This window comes from Notamacropus eugenii, chromosome 5 (genome assembly GCF_028372415.1).
Source record: "Notamacropus eugenii isolate mMacEug1 chromosome 5, mMacEug1.pri_v2, whole genome shotgun sequence".
Lineage (NCBI taxonomy): Eukaryota > Metazoa > Chordata > Mammalia > Diprotodontia > Macropodidae > Notamacropus > Notamacropus eugenii.
This window is the reverse complement of record NC_092876.1, coordinates 309977110-310000590: the sequence shown is the minus strand read 5'-3', so window position 1 is coordinate 310000590 and position 23481 is coordinate 309977110. Positions and strand designations below refer to the sequence as shown.

At 41.8% G+C, this 23481-nt stretch overlaps 1 protein-coding gene across 9 annotated transcripts in view; it reads right to left on the bottom strand.

The window, feature by feature from the left end:
• Positions 1 to 22680, bottom strand: part of RALB (RAS like proto-oncogene B) — a 103305-nt gene extending 80625 nt beyond the window's left edge. For 2 of the 9 annotated variants that reach the window (XM_072613365.1, XM_072613372.1), the window contains exons 1-2: positions 22294 to 22347; positions 21623 to 21795 (exon numbers count right to left, since the gene is read on the bottom strand). The gene's annotated coding sequence lies outside the window, so the exon portion shown is untranslated. Of the gene's footprint in view, positions 1 to 2633; positions 2730 to 21608; positions 21796 to 22293 lie in introns of those variants that run through there. The other 7 variants (XM_072613366.1, XM_072613373.1, XM_072613370.1 and 4 more) reach the window with 7 other exon arrangements.
• Between the last annotated feature and the right edge of the window lie 801 nt (positions 22681 to 23481).

Genomic DNA, 23481 nt, shown 5'->3' with positions numbered 1-23481 from the left:
GAGAGAGAGAGAGAGAGAGAGAGCACAAACCTCTATTTAATTTGCCCTAACAATAAAAAAAATGAAGAGCTGCATGGAAGGAATAATTAGGTAAATAAGAATCTATTAGACAAAATGACTCACTAACAAAGTGCACCTGCATAACATTGGATTAAAAGCCCAAACCAAAAGAAATGGAGCTTTAATAGGGAAATGAATGGTGTTGGTGCTTACAGAATAAAATAAAATTAAAAAACAACTTTTTTTTAATACAAATGAAGTTCACTGATAAGCTCAGATGACCATCCCCATATTTTTCTATTTTGTTTCGCATAAATTTAGAGATGGCAGGGAAGGGGAGTGGAGAAGGGCAAAAGGGAAGCCTCTTGCCTTGACATTGGGTTAAACTGGAAAAAGTATTAGAATCAGAGTCAGAGAGACCTGATCATGTCCAGGGTCTGTCACATCATACTGTGTGACCTTGCACAAAGCTGCAGTGAGATGGGAATGAGACCATGAGTGCAAAGTGCTTGGGAAAACACACTGGGCTTTCTAGATGCCAATGGGTTTTATCTGGGGCTGCATTAGAAGAGGCACAGCTTTTAGGAGTATTCGTGGTTTTCGGACCACTTCTGGAGTATTGTATGCAGTTCTGGGGGCCACAATTTAAGAAGGATATGGATAAATCAGAAAACATTTAGCAGAATGGTGGAGAGCTTTGAGTTGATGTCGTGTGGAGATCAGTTAAAGGAACTGGGAGTGTTCAGCATGGAGAAGGTAAGGTTCCAAGCAGACCTGATAGCTGTCTTCAGGACTGTCATATGAAGGAGGAGGAATTAGATGCTGTCTGCTTGACCCCAAAGGGCTAGAATCTGGAGCAATGGGTAGAAGGTACAAAGAGGCCAATTTGAGCTTGATCTCAGAAGAATCTTCCTAACGATTAGAGCTGTCCAAATAAAGAATGGGCTGCCTCTAGAGGGGGAGGGTGACCCCCAATACAGGCTGGATGAACACTCATCAGGTATGTCATAGTGAGAATTATTTGGGGAACAGGGTTTGACTAGAGGGGCTGCTAACGTCCCATTCAACTCTATGAATTCAATGACTGTGTGAAAATTGGATGCTTAAAATTTCTGTTCTCCGTTTCTTGAATAAAATGATAAATTCTCCAAAAAGCCATACGCCATCTGCACGTAAGAGGTGAGGGAGGACTAGGTTTGGGGCTGTGAGGAAGGGATGTTCAAGATTGATGTTCTACAAGCACATGTACATACATACATACACACTCACAGGAACATGCCAAGGCCTGATACAGTTATCATTTAGCTCCAATAACTAATTCAAACACATCCTAGGCTCTGAGAATCCTAGAATATTAAAGCTAAAAAAGACAACCAAGATCATCCTGCCCAAATCCCTCATTTTACAGATGGGGAGACTGAGGTCAAACTGTGAGAAATGATCTTGTAGGAGACACATCCTGCTCTACTGGAAAGAGCATTCAAGGGAGAGTCAGGAGATTTTTGTTCTTGTGCCACCTCTTCTATCTAGAAAGAGTAAGACTGACCTTCACCTTTTGGAGATTTCAGCAATTTTCTCTTCTTTAAAATGTGGATCATAATACACACCCTACTTTGCAGAATTATTGAGAAGATAGGGCTTTTTAAACTGTAGATCTATGCAAATGTAAGCTATTATTACTCAAATAAAATTAGGTTTTCAGATGATCCACCTAGAACTGTTTTGAGTACCTACATGGCCATAGGAGGACTGTTGGTGGGTATAGAAGATATATTTTGCATCTTCATTTGTCCTTACATTCCTATTGCCCTTTGAGAGCTTAAAGAAATAATATTGCCATCCTCCCTTTCTCTCTTCAAGCCATATGATGCAGAAAAATATCCTCACTGGTGAAATGAGACCAAGAAGGACTGTTTAGTGAGATAGGAGGAAGCTCAGAGAGCTAATCGAGTGAGTCATTCGGTGAATTAAATTAAGGATGACAATTTAATGTCTTCTATCTGGTAAAGCAGCAGGCAGTTAACAGTTTTTCCTGTGAGATGGGAGAAGAGGAGCTGAATTTTAAAGCTAGGAGGACCCTTGGCAGGCCTATCTAGTCCCATCCCTCATTTTACATATGGGGAGATGGAGGCCCAGGCAAGTGAAGCAATTTGTCCAAACACGATGTAGCAGAGTTACGAAGTCCTACAATTCCAAATTCAGTGGGTTTTCCCCCATTGTTCTTCATCATACCATGCTTTCAGATGTCTCAATTAACTGACAAAATGCTTTCCTTACAGAAAAACCTATATATATATAAAATATTTCTGGTGTGGGGCAGGGTGCAGGGAAGCAATCAGGATTAAGTGACTTGCCCAGAGTCACACAGCTAGTTAAGTGTCTGGAGCCATATTTGAACTCAGGTCCTCCTGACTCCAGGGCCAGTTGCTCTATCTATAATAAATAACATACTAAAATCTTCCTTCTCACTACCAAGAGGACCTCAGCTTATTAAAACCAAAAGGATATTTTGTGTAATTCTTGTCTACTTAAACAAAGTCTATAAATGCAAGTTACATTCTTCTAAATGGCCCAAAGAAATCCTCATTTACATTGAGAAAAGAAAAAAAAATATTTGGAAACAAGTTACTCACCAGCTGTTTGACTGAATCCAACAGGGAAGGCTGGTAATACTGGATTCATCATACTAATTCATTGTCAAGAGCTGTTCAACCATCCAAAATACCTCCCTAGACAAAGCCGGGAAGTTTATTGCCATTTTAGCCAATTTAGAAAGTGCCTCTATGACTGTAAATAATTTTTATGTACTTGCAAGGGAAAAGAAAGACCAAATGAAACTCTAAAATTTCATTTTTTCCACTTGCTGACACTTTAGAAGGAATCCCATTAAAAGGCAGGGATTGCTGGGTCAAGGTTTTAAAACAGTCTCTGAGATTTACTGCCAGAGAAAGGACCCGTTTAGATTTAACTGATACTTGTAGAGAACAAATCCTGTTTTTAGAGATTAGATTTTTCCTCTCCATTGCATGGCTCAGAAAGCAGGGTGTCTGACAGCACTGCTCATGATTTATGTGCATCCTTATTAGACCTAGCATTTCATTTGATCATGTAGCAGTCAATACCAAAGAAGCGTCCCTATCCGAATGAAAAATGAAGAGTCAAGAGCTATGGTGAATATGTAAGAATCACACACACACACACACACACACACACACACACACACACTCAAACATGTATCTTGCTATTAATGACAGACATTACTTAACATAGAAGTAGCTAGGTGGATAGAGTACTAGGCATGGAGTTAGGAAGACCTGAATTCAAATCCAGCCTCAGTCACTTACTAACTCTTGGACAAGTCACTTAACCTCTGTTTGCCTCCACTTCCTCAATTACAAAATGGGAGTAAAATAGTACCTATCTCACATATATACATACATTATATATGCTATATACATATGATACTAGTTACTATCATTGTTTTCATTTTTCTATATTTTTTAGGCTTATGGGAGCCTTACAGGAGCCCATGATCCTTTGTTTGTGTCCTGGACCTCTTTATCACTCTGGTGAAGCCTGGGGACCTTTTCTCTGAACAGTTTTAAATGCATAAAATAAAATACAAAATTACAGAGGAAACCACCTACGCTGAAATATGATTATCAAACATTTTTTAAAAGAAGTTCACAGACCCCAGATGAAGAATCTCTGGTCTAGTTCAACATCTATATTTTATAGAGGAGGAAACTGAGGCCCAGAAGGAAGAAATTTCTTATGGCAGGTTATACAGCTAATTTGGCATCTTGGATCCCAGACCAGTGTTCTTCCTACCATACCATGCTGTCTTTGCAACATCATCATCATCCCTCAGCGCCCTCAAACATAGACACCCATACACACACACACACACACACACACACACACAGAATGCAGTGCATAACAGGGATGAACACACAATAAAATTACTGAAGTCTTATTAAAATAAAATACCGCAAACTACACTGGTATAGAGCAGAAAGGCTGAAAAGAGTTAGTTGAGGCCAGGTTGTAATTTTTTTTTTTTTTTTTGAGGCAAGCTGGGTTAAGTGACTTTCCCAGAGTCATTTGAACTACAGGACTGGTGCTCCAGGACTGGATCCACTGCACCACCTAGTTGCCCTGTAAAACAAGAGCTTATATTTTATCCCAGAGGCAAAAGAAAGTCATTGGAGACAGGAGAGGAGGGGAGTCACATTCTTTGGCAGCTGTGTGTACTCAGAGACTGATGGGAGATGTGAGGCACAGAAACCAGCTAGGAGATTATTGCAGTAATTTAGGTGAGGGGTGATAAAGGGTCTGAACTATAGTGGTAACCGTCTAAGTAAAAAGAAAGGGTCGAATGCAAGCAATGTTGTGAAGGCAGAAATGACTACACAAAATTTATGGTCCATGGAGCACTCATGTGGCAATTCATCATATATTGCCTTGGGCCATCTCTTGGACTATTCCACTCTTACTTAACTCATGTAATTGTTGCTTCACTTTCATGTACTTCAAGTAGATTGTAAGCACCCTCAGGGCAACGACTGAATCATAAATCTGGCTTGTCACCATGGCATTGAGCACCCACTCAATATGAGAAAACTTGATGGATGGATCCGTGATTTTGTTGGCAGGGGGTATGCCCGGCATGAGGGCTTCCACCAACACAAATGAAAACCCACCTATGACTCCAAAAGTCCAGGAGTTTTCTAAGACTCAAGGAGGTTGAGTCACAGAGTTTGTAAATAAAGGGAGTGGGATCTGAATCCAGGTCTTCCTGACTCCAAGTCCAGCACTCTATCCCAAAGCTGCCTTTAGATACTCCATGAATACGTTAAAAATGCCCCAATGAGAGTCTCAGAACGTCAGCGCTAGGAACCTTAAAGGTTACCTTGTCCAATCACTTCAGTTTACAGATGGGAGAATTAAACATGCAGGGAGGTGAAGGTCCTAAAGTCACCTGCTGAATTAATGGCATGTGTGCAACAAACAAATGAATGAGTTGCATGAAATAAGTAGACCACTGGGTAGGGCTTTTAAAATATATCTTTTATGTTTTGTTGCAATAGAATTTGTTGTAACAGAATTTGTCCTGTAGAAACACAGCAATCTTCAATTAAGTGGAGAGAATACCATCTAATTTCCTTTCTTCTCTCCTCTCTAAGGGTGTAGGGAGGTGTTCATCTAAACTAAGCCCCTGACTTGGAGAGTAGTCAGTAAGTAGCTGCTGCCAGAGAAAAAGACCAGCTTCCTTCAGCTGCAGCTCAATTTCCTCAGGGAGAAGTTATGACAGATACAGTGCAGGTGTCAGTGTTTAGTACCAGCTATTTGAAGGAGGAAATGAGGGTTGCGCTTTTTATTATATGTCTATTTCTATTGCAGTGAAAAAAAATCTCATCAATTCAGACTCCACATTGCTTTGCACATGAGTACTTAATAACTGCTGAATTCAGAGTTGATGGCAAATATGGACAGGAACTAGACCAAAGTATTGGCCAAAAAGAAAGCTAATTAAAACTTTAAAAGTTGATCCAGATTCATAAGAAAAAGAACCATTCCCCAATTGATAAATGGTCTATGTTCTTAAGGCAGTTAGTTCATAAGGAAAGAAACCCAGGCTGTCTATAGCAATATGAAAAGATGCTCAAAATCACTAATTAGAAAAATGTAAATTAAAGCAATTCTGTGATTCTACCTCACTCATCAGAGTAGCAAGGATGATAAAAACAACAAAAATATTGGGGGGGACTGTGGGGAAATAAGCACATTGATGTACTGCTGGTGGACATGTGAATGGGTATAAATGTTCTAGAAACAATTTGGAATTATGCACGAAATGTTACTCAACAGTGTGTAAGTACCCAGCTATACCACTGGTAGGCCCACATCCAAAAGAGATCAAAGAAAGAGGGAAACGTCTTTTATGTACAAAAATATTTAAAGCAGCTTTTTTGTGGTTCAAAAAAAAAAACTCTGGAAATTAGAACGATGTATTATAACAATTAAGGAATAGCGAGTTAAGTTATGGTATATGAAAGTGACAGTAAACTATCATGCCACAAAAAATGAGAAAACACTGGTGATTTGAATAAGACATGGAAAGACCTATGAATTGATGCAACGTGACATGAGCAGAACCAGGACAAATATTTCTAATATAACACCAATGTCATAAAAATGAACAGTTTTAAGGACTTGTAGAGACTGATGAATGAAGTGAGCGAACATGGAAAACTTCTACAATAACAACACTGTAAAAACAAACAACTTTGAAACCTGTAGAAACTATGATCAATACGATATCCATTTGTGATTCTGAGTGGTAATGATCAGAAATGCTATCCATTGCAGATATGATTGATTTATGGTACAGAATAAGACAAATTTTTTGTATGAAGCCATGGAGGGAATTTGTCTTGCTTAACTATGTATATTTGTTATAAGAAAATTTTTTTTTTTACTTCTTAATGGAGTGGCTATTGGGCAGGGGAGAAAATAGATTTCTATTAATTTTTAAAAATAGAAATGGGGAGTGCTATAGACTGGAACGTTGCATGCACTTTCAGAACATTGCATGCACTTTCACTGCACTTTTATTTTTACTTAACTTTTTTACTTTATTACAAAAGACCTATCATGAAGTAGGAGTAATCTGTAAGTATGTGTAATTTAAAAACAAAACACAACACAACTTTTAATAGAATTTTAGAAAGAAAAATACAACTTTAGTTGCATAAATAGAAGTAGAATATCCAAAATGAAGGGAGTGATGGTTCCACTGTACCTTCCTCCAGTCAGACCACACCCAGAGTACTGAGCTCAGTTCTATTAAGAGAAACACTGCAATACTGAAGCCTGTTGAAAGCAGCATCACGAGGATGTCAAAAGATCCAGAAATGTCACTGAAAGAATGAATTAGAAACATTTGTCCTGGTGAAGAGAGAACTTCAAGGAGACATGATAAGCGTCCCCACATATTTAAAGGATTGTCATAAAGAAAAAGAATTAGATTTATTCTATATAGCTACAAAGGAGAGACCTCGAACCAATGGGTGGAAGTTCTAGGAAGGAAGTTAAATGACTCAATACAATGAAGAGGTAACGAGTTAATAAGGAGTAAATGACTCAACATAATTTCTAACTATTAAAGCTGTGGAAATAAAGGAATGCTTATGAAGTAGTGAATTCACCATTACCATAAGTGTTTGGGCAAAGGCTGGATGAGTCCCTAACTGAGCTGTTGTAGAAGACATTCCTGCTTTAGGTGGGAGGTTAGAAAAGATGATCTTTAGATCCCCCTCAGGGCTATAAAGTTTATTGCTCTATAATTCAGACAGTCCTGGGATCATTAGAATTCATGTGGTTTGACTGCATTTGGGTAACTTGAACCAAATTGTCTTTGGCATTCATTATGCCATGTCACAAGCATCTAAGACCATATGACACTTGTTTCTCTGTGTCTGTGTTTCTCTTTTTCTCTCTGTGGGTCTCTGTTTCTGTTTCTTAACCTCTGTCTCTGTCTCTGTCTCTGTCTGACACACACACACACACACACACCCACATCCCAAGTGATTGATTTGGTTTGCCACAGATCTCTCTCTGATAAATAAAATGGACATTCATCTGTTGCTTTGGACCAGTCAGCCAAGTTGACGTCTTTTTCCCAACTCTTGTAGAGTTTTTCACACCAAAGCTTCCCGATCAGCTGTCAGTGAGTCAGGCTCACACACTCAATCTTGCCTTGGCTCTTTTACCAGCTCTGCAGTGACATTGACTATGAAAGGAAACTTATCACTCTGTGCCCAACTTTTAAAACTGCTTATCTAGGGCAGTCCTACCCTGGGTTTGACATGGAGGCTGGGTTTGTATATTCAGTAATTAAACTGTTTTTTCAACTATGGCATCACTTTGGCCTGAAATAGTCACTTGCAGATTGGTTCCAGGACAACACAATCAACAAAGCAGAAAGCATTAGTTGTGTCAGTTGCACGGTTCTAAAGGGAGCACACAAGCCGGCGATTGGGCAAGTTAGTGCCCTCTCTGGGCAATCCTTTCCTTCTCTGCCAAGTAGCCCGGCTATCTCACAAGACTTATAAGAATCAAGAGATAACAGATGTGAAAGTGCTTTAAGATGTATTAAACACTCCAAAAAAAACTGGTGAGATTATTTTTTCTACAATGATTCTTAAGATAAGTCCCTGGACGTAGTCTCAAGGGCATAGTCACAAATGACGTATTTGGTTTCATTTTGACTGGGAATTACTGCTCTCAAAAAACTGGTAACTTCACCATGGTGAAAAAATGCTAATTCATATCCTTTCATCCCTTCTTCCTTCTTTCCATCACTCTTCCTCCTTTCTTGCTCTCCTTTCCTCATGCCTTCATTCCTTCTTTCTCTTCTCCTTTCATCCCTTTGCCCCTTTCTTCCCATCTTTCTTCTCTCTCTTCTTTCATCCTTTCACTCCTTCCTTCTCACCCTTCATTCCATCCTTTCTTCTCTCTTTTCTTCCCTCTTCTCTTTTTCATTTGCAATTCTCTTTTCCTTCTCTCTCCCTCTTCTTTCTCTCCTCCCCTCCCCCTTTCCCCCATCTCGGATAGATTGTTCCTTTTCTGCACAAGAAAAAATACCAATTTGAGTCAAGGGGCTACCATGAGTCACTAATGACTTTTTTTGCTACATTGTATCAGAAGGCAGTGATGTCATACCAATCAAAGAGCAAGTCATCTTGACACTAGGAATTTCTGTCATTTCTTTCAGAAACAGAAGGGTGGGGGGAAAGGGACTTCTCCCACACTCACCCTCTTTGACCCACCCAAAGTAAAAAATGAATGTCAATAATAATTTCCCAAACTCCATTTTGGGAATTCAGAAAAATGCTGATTTCCATATTCTCTCCATGGCTATCTATAAAGCACACAGGGTCATATCTCTGTAAAAATTTATTTGTGAAACATTTATTTCCCTCTATTGTGTGTCAATTAAAGTCAATAGATATTTATTAAGCCCTAACTAGCCATAACGAAATTCACTCTGAATATAATGACTAAATAGTAATTGTTTCTCTTTTACCCAGGAACCCTGAGGGTCTTCCCCTCCCAGTTTTATTTTATTTGTTGTTGTTGATGGTGATAGGGGCCATCCCTTGAGTAACTTAAAGAAGCCTATTCATCGAATGGGTGTATCTCACTCAAGGTCTCACATAGCATAGCGGGTTATCTCCAGTCATCCTGATAAATATCAGGCCACTAGACCCAGATGGCTCAGGAGAAGAAAGTGAGGCTGGTGACCTTGCACAGCCCTCCTTCACTCAAATCGAAGTCACCTGCAAGTCATGTCATCATCTTGATGCCATGGTCCTCTTTGAGAACGAAGGGCAAACACAGCAACAACTAGCTATAAATCCTCATGAAAAACTGTATGTCTGTTGGCCAAGGGCTATCCTAATGAAGTTTGATGGGTTTTATCACTAAACTGGCTGCAGGGGAACAAATTTTTAGCTTTAGTAATCCAAGAAGACCATCTACTAATCTAGAGAAGAGCTGTCATCTGGGATGCGGAGGGAGTGCGGATCCTTGAAATATCTATAGGACACCATGGGGAATACAAAGCTATCAGACATGGTTCCTGGCCGTGAGGAGCTTATAATCAAATAGGGAATGTAAGACATATACCAAGAACTGTAATACAAAGGAGGAAATGACAAGTACTATTAAAGTTTGAAGACAGATAAATGAGAAAAAGATAGATATGTAGATAGATGATAGATAAATATGTAGATATAGGTAGGTAGAAAATAGATAAGATAGAGATAGGTAGATATGTTGATAATAAATAGATAGGTAGATAGATGATAGATAGATAGATAGGTAATAGAACATTTATTAAGCACTTACTATATGTTGGATACTATTAAACACTGAGGATACAATTAAAAGTAAGCAAGACCATCCCTTCCCACATGGAGCTTACTTTCTGACAGTGAATCCTTGGAAGACTTGTGTTTACTCAGAATTAAGTAAGCAGAACCAGAAAGACAATGATGACTACAATATGGTAAAAGAAAGCAATTGTGATAGATAAATAACTGTTCGATAACTCATTGTGATCCCAGAAGATGGACAAGGGTTTGTGCTTCTCCACTCTTGGCCACAAAGAATCAGACTTGACTGAAATGGCTAAGCAACACAATTCTTGGCAGAGAAAGGACAGATCAGGGGGACAGGATGGGATCTTATCAGACACAGCTAAAGTGTAGATTTGATTTGCTTGATGTTACTTATTTGTTAGAAGAGAGAGCTGTTATTTGAGGTGTGGAAGGAGGAGTAATGTTGTTGTTGCTTGTTGAACCCATTTGGGGTTTTCTTGGCAAAGATACTGAAGTGGTTTGCCATTTCCTTTTCCAGGTCCTTTTACAAATGAGGAAACTGAGGCAAACAAAAGTTAAGTAATGTGCCCAGATAGTAAGTATCTGAGGCCAGATTGAACTCAGGAAGATGAGCCTGGCACTCTATCCACCATGCCACCTAGCCGAAAGGAGATTCAGAAAGGGATATGTAAGCAAGGAGGGGCAGCTAGGTGGTGAAGTGGACAGAGCACCAGTGCAGGAGTCAGGAGGACCTGACTTCAAATCTCACCTCAGACATTTGACACTCATTAGCTGTGTGACCTTGGGCAAGTCACTTAACCCCAACTGCCTCATCCTGGATCATCTCCAGTCATCCTGATGAATACTTGGTCACTGGATTCAGATGGCTCTGGAGGAGAAATGAGGCTGGTGACCTGAACAGCCCTCCCTCACTCAAAACAAAGTCAAGTGCAAGTCATGTCATCATTTCTCTGATGGCATGGTCTTCTTCAGCAACGAAGGACAAACACATGTAAGCTAGGAATTGATGATGGAAACAACGTGTTAAATATAATATATACTTTTCAAAAGGCTGTCCATAAGTAGATGGATAAATAGATATTCTGAGAAGTTATTTTAATTTAGAGGTTATTTTATTTTCATTTCCTAGGGAAATGGAAACCCACAATTGAATAATGTGTCATACATACAGAGTAAAACTTGGCTGACCTGAAAGTCAGCTACTCAGAGCCACCCCTGGTTATACACACTGAACTGGGGAATGGACCTGCTATTTCACTGGTACAAGGAGCATACCTGATAAGGAAACTCCCTGTACCAATTTGAAAGGTCAGTTCTTTCTTTACAGCCCAGAGCCTTCAAGAGTACCTGAGTCACTGAGTGATTAAGTGATTAAGTGATGTATCCAGGGTCATAGAAACAGTATATAGACAGTATATGTCAGAGTCAGGGATCTGAACCCAGGTCTTCCTGATTCCAAGACCAGGCAGCCCCTCTAACCACTGTACCACACTTCCTCTTTCATGTGGTATGCACAATGAAGTTTTTACATTTTTATAGCCCTTCATTGCTTACAAAGTGCTTTCACATGCATTCTCATTTGCACCTTACCACAAACGTGTGAGGTAACTAAGGTTCAGACATGAAATGATTTGCTCTGGGCCACAACCTACCAGCCACCAATATGATACAGTATTTCAGAGATTATGATACAAAATCCCTTTCCCCAGATAGATCTTGCACAATGTGGGTCTCTCAAAATGCAAAACTTCCTCAGGGAGAATACTTTAATCAGTTATTTTGCAACATGGTATGAACAAGTTTTGAATTCATCCCTGAGAGCCAGCTTTGAGAGATGGCAGAGAAGAGGGTATGAGGACTCTGGATGGCTTGGGCAAAAGTGAAGAAAGCCAAATGATATCAGACCAGGGAAAGAAGGGAAGGCTGGGGCCACCAAGGAGCAACTTCTCTTATTTCCCAGGTTTTGGTGAATAGCTTTTGGTGAAAAATAAAAGAAGTAAATCACAAAAAAATGAGTTTATGTAAGAGATTTGAGGGAAAAGAAAAACAACATTGAAAGACTTAGAATTCTGATCAATACAATGATCAACCATAATTTCAGAGCACCTATGATGAAAAATGTTACCTACATCCTGACAGGTAATGGACTTGGGCTGCAGAATGGACGCACAAATTTTTGGATATGGCCAGTGTGGAACTTGCCTCCACTTGACTGTGTATTTGTTGCAAAGGTTTTAGTCTTTTTATTTTTTGCTCAGATGGGAAAGCAGAGGGGAGAGAGGATGTTACTTGAAAAAAATTTATGATTAATTTTTTAAGAGAGATAGGGGTTCTAGACTCCATTCCAGAATTAGTGTGACTCAATGAACCCTTCTACACCTGCTCCCTCTTCATAAAAAGCCTGAATAGATTTTAATATTCAGAATAGTAATAGAGAATCCTAAAGAGACACTCTGCAATTCAACTTGATTGAAGAAGGCACTTTCTATATGTTATGTCATTGTAGTTCTGTCATGTCTGACTCTTCTGACTCCTTATGGGGTATTCTTGGTAAAGATACTAGAGTGAGTTGCCATTTTATTCTGCAGTTCGTTTTACAGAAGAGGAAACTGAGATAAACAGGATTAAGTGACTTGCCCAGGGTCACATAGCTAGCAAGTGTCTGAGGCCAGATTTGAATTCAGGAAGATGGGTCTTCTTGATTCCAAGCCCAGTGCTCTACCCACTGCACCACTAGCTGCCCCAAAGATATATATATAATATCACATCCTATGATATAAGAACCCTATACATTTCAGTCATTTCAGTTGTGTCGGATTCTTCATTGACCCCATTTGGGGTTTTCTTTGAAAAAATACTAGAGTGGTTCGCCATTTCCTTCTCTCTGGCTCATTTTATAGAGGAGAAAACTGAGATAAACAGGATTAAGTGACTTGCCCAGGCTCCCACAGCTGGTAAATGTCTGAAGCCAAATTTGAACTCAAGGAAATGAGTCAGGTCCAATGCTCTATCCATCTAAGCACCTGCTTTTTGCATGGCACTGGTATGACCACTGGAGCTACACAGGCAAAATGACCATCCCTACACAAGAAGAAAAAAATTCATCCCATTCAGCATCCCATCAACATTCGGCAATATCTACCATTGTCTTCACAACACCAGTCAATCAGTCAGTCAGTCAACTGGCATTTATGAAATATTCATCTTGTGCCAGGAACTATTCTGGGTGCTCCAGAGACTAAGACAAAGATGACACCATCCCTGCCCTCAGGGAGAAAATGAGCATCAGGCACTTCAGTATTTGAGTGGAGGAAGCAGCTGGTCCAATGGAGAGAGCTTTCACTGCCTCTAGAGTCAGAGGGTCTGCATTCAGATTCCTCTGTCTGTTACTACTGATGGGACCTTGGGTGAGTCACAACCTCCCTGAGCTTCTCCTTGGTCATTTATAAAATGAGGGTTTAGTCTAAAGAGATGGGCCTCTGAGGTCCCTTCCAGCTCTAGGTGAAGTCCATGATCTGAGGGATTCATCCATAGCTACAACAAGGCAGGAACGGGGACTCTGCTATTTCTGAAGAATTTTTGTTGGGTGAAGAAACAAGACTTTTCTGTTTAACCCTTCATGACCCACAAAATTCAATCCAGCAATATCTACAGGCACATTCTTGTGAACTAGAGTGTGACTGAGACAGGATTCTAATAAAAACTAGCATTTCAACGTCACCTTATGGTTTGCAAAGCACTTTACCAATGTTATTTCATTTAATCTTCAGAGCAAACCTAGGAGGTAGGGATTATCCTCATTTTACATGTAAGGGAACTGAGGTAAATAGAGGTTAAGCGATTTATATCATAATCTACTTCCTTTCGCTCACTCCTAACCCACCAGCAACTGCACCATATTCCCCTGGAGCCTAGAAGCTGCCAAAGAGACAGGAAAAAGGAAATCAGGCTACAGAAACAACAGGAACAGGTTCTGTCCTATCAGTCCTACCCTCAACCCTGACAAGTGTGCAGAGAAAGTATTAGAAGGAAACACTCAATAGTCGGTAAACATTAGCACACGCTAGGGAGCTAGGTGATGCGGTTGATAGTGCAGACGGCCTGGAGTCAGGAAGGTTCAACTTTTTGAGTTCAAATCCAGCCTCAGGCACTTACTAGTTGTGTGACCCTGAATAAGTCACTTAACCCTATTTGCCTTTATTTCCTCATACGTAAAATGAGCCAGAGAAGGAAATGGCAAACCTTCTTTGCCATCTTTGCCAAGAAAATCCCAAATGGGGTCACAGAGAGTTGGGTGTGACTGAAACAAGTGAATAACAGTCACTAAGGTTCCACATGGTAAAGGATTTGACCCAACCTACCATTGCCCTTCTCCCCCACAATACAGCACACAAAATGAATGAAGCAACAACAGCTTTCTCCAAATTAACATTGATCTATAATAAAATAATTGTATTTGGGGCTGGAAGGGACCTTTAAGGTCATCTACTCTAACCCAACTCTAATGTGAAGCCTTCTCTCTTTCTCCTGAATTCTTAAAATATGTCAGTTCCATTCATGTAGCATTTACTATAGAATTACAGAAGAATGATGGAAGTTTGGGTCTGAAAGGACCTTAAGATCACTTAGTACAAGCCCTACATTATACAGACCAAGAAACTAAAGCCAAAGAGAGACTTGCCCAGGATCACATGGTTACTGAGTAATAAGGCCAGGAATCAAACCCAAGGTCCCCTGATTCCAAATCCCTGGATCTTTCAGCAAAGCCAGATTCTGTCATTTGTTTCATGGATGGAAGAGCTTATGTGGTGCCTACAGACCTACGTCAGAAAGAAAACACAGGGCAAGAATGGCCTTATGCACGGGCAGAAAGAAATTCTATCAACAGACTCCAGGCATCTTCACTGGCCATCCTTCACACCTATCCCTCCACATCACTGACTCCTGGCTTCCGTCAAATCCCAACTAAAATCCTGCTTTCTGCCAATTCCCCCCTAATTCTAGTGCCTTCCCTCTGCTGATAATCCTTAATTTATCCTGTATGCATTTTATTCACACATAGTTGTTTGCATAAGGTCTCCCCCATTAGATTGTGAGTTCCCTGAGAACAGGGGCCATCTTTGGCCTTTCTTTCTTTTCCTAGAGCACAGCACAGTATCTGGTACACAGCAGGCATTTAATGAACGTTTGCTGATTGGCAGACTAAGGTATATTATTTGAAATGAAGAATATAGAAATGTCTCCTTCAATCACCTGACACTGTTCTTCTCCTCTTGTCCTGGCCTGAAATCTCCAACATTAAGGTCATCTCTTCAAGGTCAGGCAATAAAACTCTAATCTCATGGTTTATGAGTTACAGATCATTTTCATAATCATCATCTCATTTGAGTCTCACAACAGCTACAAGTATTACTACCTCCATTTTTCTGGTAAAAAGAGAAGCTGGGAAGTTAAGTATTTTGTCCAAAGTCACACAGATAATACTTGGTCCTGCCAGGACTGAAACTCAGGTCCATCATTCCAAGTCTAATATTCATTCATCTGTAGCATCACTGCTGCCAAAATATTACTATGAAAATCAACTCATCAAATGTTATTAAAATGTATATGTAGAGCCTATATCAGATTGCATACTGTCTTGGGGAGTAGGAAGGAGAAGGAGGAGGAGAAAATCTAAGACTCAAAATCTTGTGGAAGTGAATGTTGAAAACTAAAAATTAATTAATTAAAAAGAAAGAAAATCAATTCATCAACAAGCATTTGTTAAATGCGTACTATGTTCCAGGCACTATGCTAGATGCTGGGAACAATCTGGAAACAATCTTTTAGCTCCTTTCAGATAGGAGAAGATAATTTTCACCTTGGAAGGCACAAAGAGCCCAAACCTGAGGAGATGAAATCCAAGACTGAGAAGTTTTGATGGAGGGAGCAGTGACAGATTCAGGGTGGATTGTAGAAGGACAATTGGGAGAGAGAGCATTTTCAGAGGGGTGAGCACTCAGGCAAGAGAGCATCTCACTTTAAAGTACTAGGACTCAGGTGAGTCCAAATTTTACAGAACAAGATTTGGATTCAGACATAGGCTGCACTTAAGGATCTAGACGGCCACATGTAGCCTCAAGGCTGCAGGTTCCCCACCCTTGTAACTAGGTAGACTGAAGGAATGTATGTTCTTCGAGGGTAGACTGTAGGCCTAGCAAGCCTGCACATCATTTTAAGATTAGGTGAGCACTGCCATTAGCCCTCACTCCAGAGTTCCGCCTTGTCCAGCCTCAACATTCCATGATGCTGAAATGTTCTCATCTCCCCCTTGACAGTCTGCACCAGATCAAAGGTCAAAGTGCAGCATGTTCTTGACTTCCCTCTGTACTTCATCATTCTAGTGCTCTCCCCAAAGCCATGGTTGTTTTCCTTCCCCTTCTCCCTGTCTCCTTGTTCTCAGGACCTTTTAAAATCTGGATAGGAGTAAAGATCAAGGATGAAATATCTACTGATGGGTATTTCCTCTCATTCATCCATTGCCAATTTCCTGTAGCCCTGGAATTCCATGATGACTCTCCTATGGGGGACAGGGAGGTTAAGTCAGAGGGGGCTGGTAAAAAAAAAAGTGTCATGAACTCAGTGAGGGAAAGGGAAAAAGTATTGACCCAGAGTTCACTGAAGATGCTTCCTGGGAATGGGCAGGAAATAGGCAGGTCACTTTCTCCTGTCAGAATTCAGCCTCATCAGCCCATCTGTCCAAAAGGAACAAACAGGCCCAGAGCTATTAACAGAAAGGTCAAAGGGCTTTTTAGGGAAGCTGTCTTTCATAGAAACCATGGGAGTGGGACTGTGTCAACAATGGGCTCTATGGAAATATGGAGAAAGGAAATGGGGACAGGGAGAGTCAGAAAAAGTCTCTACTCCTTTCTCCATCTTAAAAGGTCTCTCCCGCACTCATACACGTTTCACTTATTTCCATCCTAGGGCTAAAGATAGACTCTCCCAGACTCCTCTGGGGATTTTAGACTGCCCCCCCATGCCAAGACAGCATCTAGTATGATAGCTGGCCAGTGTGGCCAGGTTGGGCCATCCTGGGCCCTATTGTCCTCTTCAGGCCTGGTCAGACTGAGCTCACCATCACCTCTAACATCCTTTTCAATTGTGATACTCAATGATTCCATGAGCCTCTGGAAGACTCCATAACCACTCAGATCTCTTACAGAGTGGGAAACCTGTGGCCTCAAGGCCACTTGTGGCCCAAGGAAGTTTGGATTCAGTCAAAGGGTCACACTTGAGTACCTAGAGGGCCACATGTGGCCTCAAGACCACAGGTTTCCCACCCCTGCTAGGGTATAGCAGCCAGTATAAGGTAGGCAGAAAGAGAAGCAGAGATGGGCTGAGGCTGGGAGGGGCAGTGGTGGCAGGAGACAGTGTGGTATTTTCCTAGGTGTATAGTGGCAAATGTTTAATAACCAGTTGTTCAGAAGAAAAAAAAAAACCCAGCACACGATACACTTTTAAGTTTAATCTCTATCGACATGACTAAAGTGAAAATGTGTTTAACAGGAATGTATGTATAGAGCCCATATAAAATTGAATGCTATCTTGGGGAGGGTGGGGAGAGGGAAGGGGAGAAAATTTAAAACTTATGGAAGTGAATGTTGAAAACTAAAAATAAATAAATTACCTAATAAAAAAAAAGCTTAATCTGCATCATTAACATTTTCTTCATCACTTTCTTAAATCTAGACAATCAACAGAACCATAAACCAAGCCCTGATTTGTAGGCTTGTCCAGTTTCCATACTGTAAATTGAATAGTCTGCTATAGGGAGCCCATTAGAGCTGGCTGCAATGTACCTCTGGACTCATCCTCCCCACTATCATGTGACCTGGTTTATCTTATAGTCACCTGGACACATCTTCTTGCAGAGTTGCTGATAATTTAGCGGCCAGCAATTATGGGAGCACCTAATACATCTACAATCTCTTTGTGTGGATCAGACCAGTGCAGCTGTTATGTGACTCCAGAAATTGATCCTTATCCCTTTAGGTGAAGTAGGGGTCCTTTCAGTCTCTCTGCTTCCTTTTCCCCTTCTGTGAGGTCCTCCCAGTGCCCTTAAGCTCTCCCTCCCCTGGTCCTGCTCTCAGGAAAGGACACTATAACAGTCATTTATACGAGTATGGATATAAAGAACAATGTCCGCTGATTTAGGAATGCTACTTGAAGTATCTTATCTCTGATTACGTAATGAGAACCTCTACTCCCTGGTAAAAATAATCTCAGACATCAGGTGAGGAAAGTTTGGGGAGGAATAGGCAGAAGAGCTTTTTCTCAGAGAAATCTCAGCCCACCTATCCTTTCCCCAACTTGACACTTGAAAATTTGAAAACTGCTGTATATGTGTTATCTATTTTGGATGTCATAATAACTCTGTGAGTTAGATAGCTGGTTATTTTCAGTCCCACTTTACAAATGAGAAACCTGAAGCTTGGAGAGGTTAAATCATTTTCCTCCAATCACCCAACTTATTGGCAGGATTAGAACCTGGATCCCAGCCTATCTTCCTGATTCCACATCCAATACTGTAACAACCTTCTTTTCAAAAGCTATGAACCCCCATCCACTAAGCATGTTTAGCTATTGAGTGCTAAACCATTGCATTGATGACAAAAGGGTAAATATCCTACAGCAATCACACACACACACACACACACACACACACACACACACACACACACACTAGTCCTCTGAGGAGGTGAATTAGGCCACAGTCTACCTATGGGGTAAAAAAAAAAAAAATCCTGTCCCATCAGCCTGGCATGTTTCCCTCCTTTCCTATCTGCCCTAAAATTCCATCCTATTTCAAAGGTAGGGGGAACCAATTTCCAAAAGTCTAGGACTAACATACACACCTGTGGCCAGGAAGGTAGGCAGACCCCCCCTAAAGGATTCAATTCATTTTAGGACCTAGCATAGTCCTTATAAGGACTTCATAAATATTTTACATTCATTCATGTTACCATCAGCTGATCACTCTTTTGGAAGGCACAAGAAGCAGCGCTTGAGGGGATGAGATGGGATAGGGACACACCGGAGTGAAGTAAGCTCAAGCAGCACTGCATTGGTAATCTTACAACAACTCCCTCTACCTCTCTGGGCCTCAGTTTCTTTACCTATAAAATGAATGGGTTGGTGGGGAAGGGTTGAGAAAACACACTTCTTCCTAGGGCTGGCAGAGGAGGCAAAGACAGTGATACGCTGCATCTCAGTGCCGTAGGAGCCAGAGGGTGTGATGGTTAGTTTTGTTAAACCACTTTCTGTCCTTCTGTTATTAATCTGCTCTAAAGGATGGCTTGCTGGGCTTGATAGGGATGGAGAAGTGACACATTCAGAAATGAAGGTAGTATGAAAACAAAAGATAACAGCAAAAAAACAGATTTTTTTTTTTTTAAAGAAGAGTGATTCTGAAACTGAGGGGCTGAGTGCAATGAGTGCGAAGGTCCTTTTCTAAATCAGTGAGTTGGTTTGTTCTTGACAGTGCCTGGATTAGTCAATTGATCAATAAAAATTTATTAAGTTCCTATTATGTGCCAGGCACTGTGCTAAGCCCTGAGGATATAAAGGGAGGCAAAAGATGGTCCTGCTCTCAAGGAGCTCACAGCCTTAAGAAAACATGTACAAATGAGCTATACATCAGATAAATGAGAGATAATCAAGAGAGGGGAAACCTTAGAGTTAAAAAGGTAACCAAGTGAGATGATACTGATTTCCATTTCATGAAGAAGGACTGTACCTAGAGTTAGTTCCCAAGGGGACTGACCCTCTCATCTCGAGATGGACGTTAGTTACTCCCTAACTTTAACTCTACCATTAAGGGAAAGCAGCTGCTGCAGAAGCCAACAGGACCCCACCAACCTGATGCTAAATAAGTAACTGACACCACAGTGATTAGTCAGGGCGGTCAGTATCTGGAAATTGTTGCAAGCTCTGATTTTTGCTAGTTGACAGAGACCCTAGACAGAGCTGGAAGAGACCTTTAGAGGTCAACTAGTCTGACATCCCCATTTTACAGAGGATGTCCTAAGATGCAGAGAGAGGTGAATGACTTATCTGACTTACCCAGGTTCACATAGGGTTATCTGTCAGAGGCAAGACTTGAACGCACGTTTTACTGACAGAAGCCTACTCTCTTTCTACTCCCCCATGCTGACTCTCAGTACTACAGACTTAAATGACATGGGATAGAGAGAGGGGTGGGACCGAAGATTTCACTAGCACACATAGACCCTCTTCTTAAGTCCTCCATCCGTGTCTCTAAGTCATTAAAAGCTATGAAGGTAACACACAAGTTCAAGTAGGTCGTACCAAACTGGAAAGGCCTAGAGTTAGGGGGCCAACAATGGACTGCGTATCTGTCACCTGACAGCAACCTAGCTAAGTATTTTTTTTTAAGTCCCTTATGAGAGGGCTGGTCACCAGGGTCTGATTTGTTTTCCAACCATAGAAATCCATGAAGAATCACCTACTAAAAGTGCACAGAGGTTGTCGTCTGTATTAATAAAGAGAGCATGAATCTGGAGTCAGAAGACCTGAGTTCAAATCTCTGTTCTACCACTTGCTTCTCAAATGGCCTTGGACAAATCCTTTAAGCCCTCTGGGCCTATTTCCTCATCTGGAAAATGAGAAGACTGGACCAGATGACATAAAGTCCCAGCTCTAAATCCCCTGAGCAACTAACTAGTGAATGGAATCAGGGATCTTTGAATCACTGATGTGTAAAACATCTGCATCCCGGGTGTGCCTGTGATGTTCTCATACATACCCTTTGGGCCCCCAAAACCTTGAAGAACTGAATGTTCTAGGGTAGGGGTGGAAGGAGGAAAGATCAGCTAGCCCCAGGGAAGGGGGGGCAGTCCTAGGGTGGAGAGGAAAATGAGGGGATGGAGATCAGGGAAGAGAAGTCTGAATCAATGGAATTCTAAAAGGGGAAATCCAAAAGAGGGAAAACTGATAAGGGAACAAAACATGCTTCATCTATTTCAGAGCTGTTTCTGGGTCTACCTAAGGACAGTGAATTTCATAGTTGTCCAGAAAGCTCCACCTGTTGTGGATCTGGGGGGTGATGGGGGAGAAAGGCAGACTAGGGGCATAAAACAAACATCATCCAATCCACCCAAGGTCAGCTATGCACTTCCACCTTCACAGCCCCAGCCCATGCCAAGACAGTGGGCCCTGCCTTATCAACTGGGACTTCTAGGAACAGAGAAACCAAAGCCACATTCCTCTTCCCCTCCCTATCGGAACCCCTTCTTTTATCTCTCAGACCATAGAATGTTTGGATTAGAAGGGACCTTAGAAATTGTCTCATCAAACCCTTTCATTTTAAACCAAAGATAAAATGAGGCCCAGAGAGGGAAACAGACCCAAGGGATACACAGAGGTAGAGTCTAGGCCAGAACTGGTATAATAAACTATCCCATTTCCCCTTAGTGTAAATAGATTGATTCATCAGATCATTTTCCTCCCAGGCAGGTGGGCCCTCAGGAAGGAGGGGAGACAGAGATAGAGACAGAGAGACAAAGGGAGACACAGAGACAGAGAGAGAGAAAGAGAGAACAGAGGGCATAAAAAGGGTATTATGAAATTCTGAAACTGGCAAAACCAAACTTTACCAATTGCACAATTATCCCAAGCGCCCACCCTGCTTCTATTTACCCTGCCGCTATTACCAGCTGCTATTGCTTCTCTGAGCTCCCACTGTGAGAAGTCAAAGGTCCCAATATGCCAGTCGGTTTGTCCATCCATGAGATACCCGGGTCTTCTCCCATCCCAGCAGGGTCTTTTCCTTCCCTTTCAGTCCCACTCCTCTGCCAGGACTAGGGGACCCTAGTGAAGAAGCATACTGTAGTGGAAAGGAACATTCAATTTGGAGTCAAAGGGTCTGCATTTCAATCCTATTTCTGCCCCCACTACCTGTGTGACCTTGGGCAAGTGACTTAACCTCTCTGGTCCTTAACTTCCTCATCTTTAAAAGGAGAAAGATCAGACATGTAAAAGACTCCAGAGTCTATCAAGTCTAATTTCATCATTTTTTAGATGAGGAAGATAAGGCCCAGGGTCGCACAGCCAGTGTCAGGATTTGAACCCACGTCTTCCAGACTCCAAATCCAGCCCCCTCATCCACTATAGTTGAGGCTAGAGGACCCCTAAGTTTCCTCCCTCTCAGCTAGAAATCTATGCTCCAAATAGGCAGCCCTAAGACTTCTCTTAGCAGCTGCCACCCCTTCTCTTTTCCCCCAAGGCTAGCCTGGAAAAAACCAGCTGTCACCACATCTGGCAGGGGAGGTGTCCCCCAGGCGTGGGCCACAGACCAAGAAGCTGAGCCTGCTCTGCTACTTACAGCACTCACGGAGCCTGGACGTGCAGAGGCCACTTCCTCGACAGCAGCCGGAGAAAGGCAAAGCCAGGGGGCAGGGGTGGGGGCAGCGGCCGCCTTCCCAGAACCTCTCTCCCTCCTTCTCTGGCAACTCCGCCCACACTCCCTTCCTCCCTTCTCCCCTCCTCTGGCTTGGGAGGGCTAGGGAGAAAAGGGAAGGGCTCAGGATGTGAGATCACACTAGGAAACAGTCAGAGATAACGCGCTGCCCAACCCGCTGAGCCAAGAAAGTTTTATCTGTGGGGTGTGCAGCCGGCTTCCAGGGCATTGTTCCTCCCAGTGCAAGTTTCAAAGTCCCCAGTTCCTGTTTGGATCTCTGGTGGCCTTTTCTCTTTTCCCTTTGGAAAATGCAGAAAACCCAGATGCAACCCATACTTTTATAACAGACAGTCAACGGATGAGTATCTATTGAGGAAGCTCCTATGTACCCAGCAGGGTTTGCAAAAGGGACCAATCAGTCCCTGCCTTTGAGGAGCAGACAGTGTGATGGAGAGACAGACAGGAGGAGACAGACAGACAGAGACAGAGAGAAAAACAGAGACAGAGAAGGACGAATTCATAAGAAAAAATAAAAAGATAGGATGAGACCCTACATGCCATATAGAGTGAATGGGGTGGTGTCAGTGCTGCTGACACCTGGAAAGAACAATTATACAGCATTTTAAGATTTTCCAAACATTTTTCATAGATTATGTCATTTGAACACCACCACCACCCTGGGGTTATCATCCCCATTGTACAGAAAAGATCACTGAGATCTCAGTTTGTCTCTAGCCCTTTCTTGTTCTCTCTCTCTCCTCTCACTTGGTGACCTCATCAGCTCCCACAGTGCCCCTCTGTGCATATTCTCACAGCTCTGAGCTGCGGTCCTGGATCCTCAACTGGTTATTGGAAATTTCAGACGACGCATCCCCCTGCATCTCAAACTCGGCCAACCTTGTGACAGAATCTTTACCCCACCACCACCACACCCTCCCCTCTTTTGAACTTATTTCTATCAAGGGAAACTGTCATTGTTCCAGGCTTCCAAGTTTGGGACCTTGGCATTATGCTACATATCTAATCAATTGCTAAGTCTTTCCACCTCCCCTCCATCTGTCCCACCTTTTTTCTGCTAACATAGACTGCGCTATAGATTGGTTCCTCAACCCC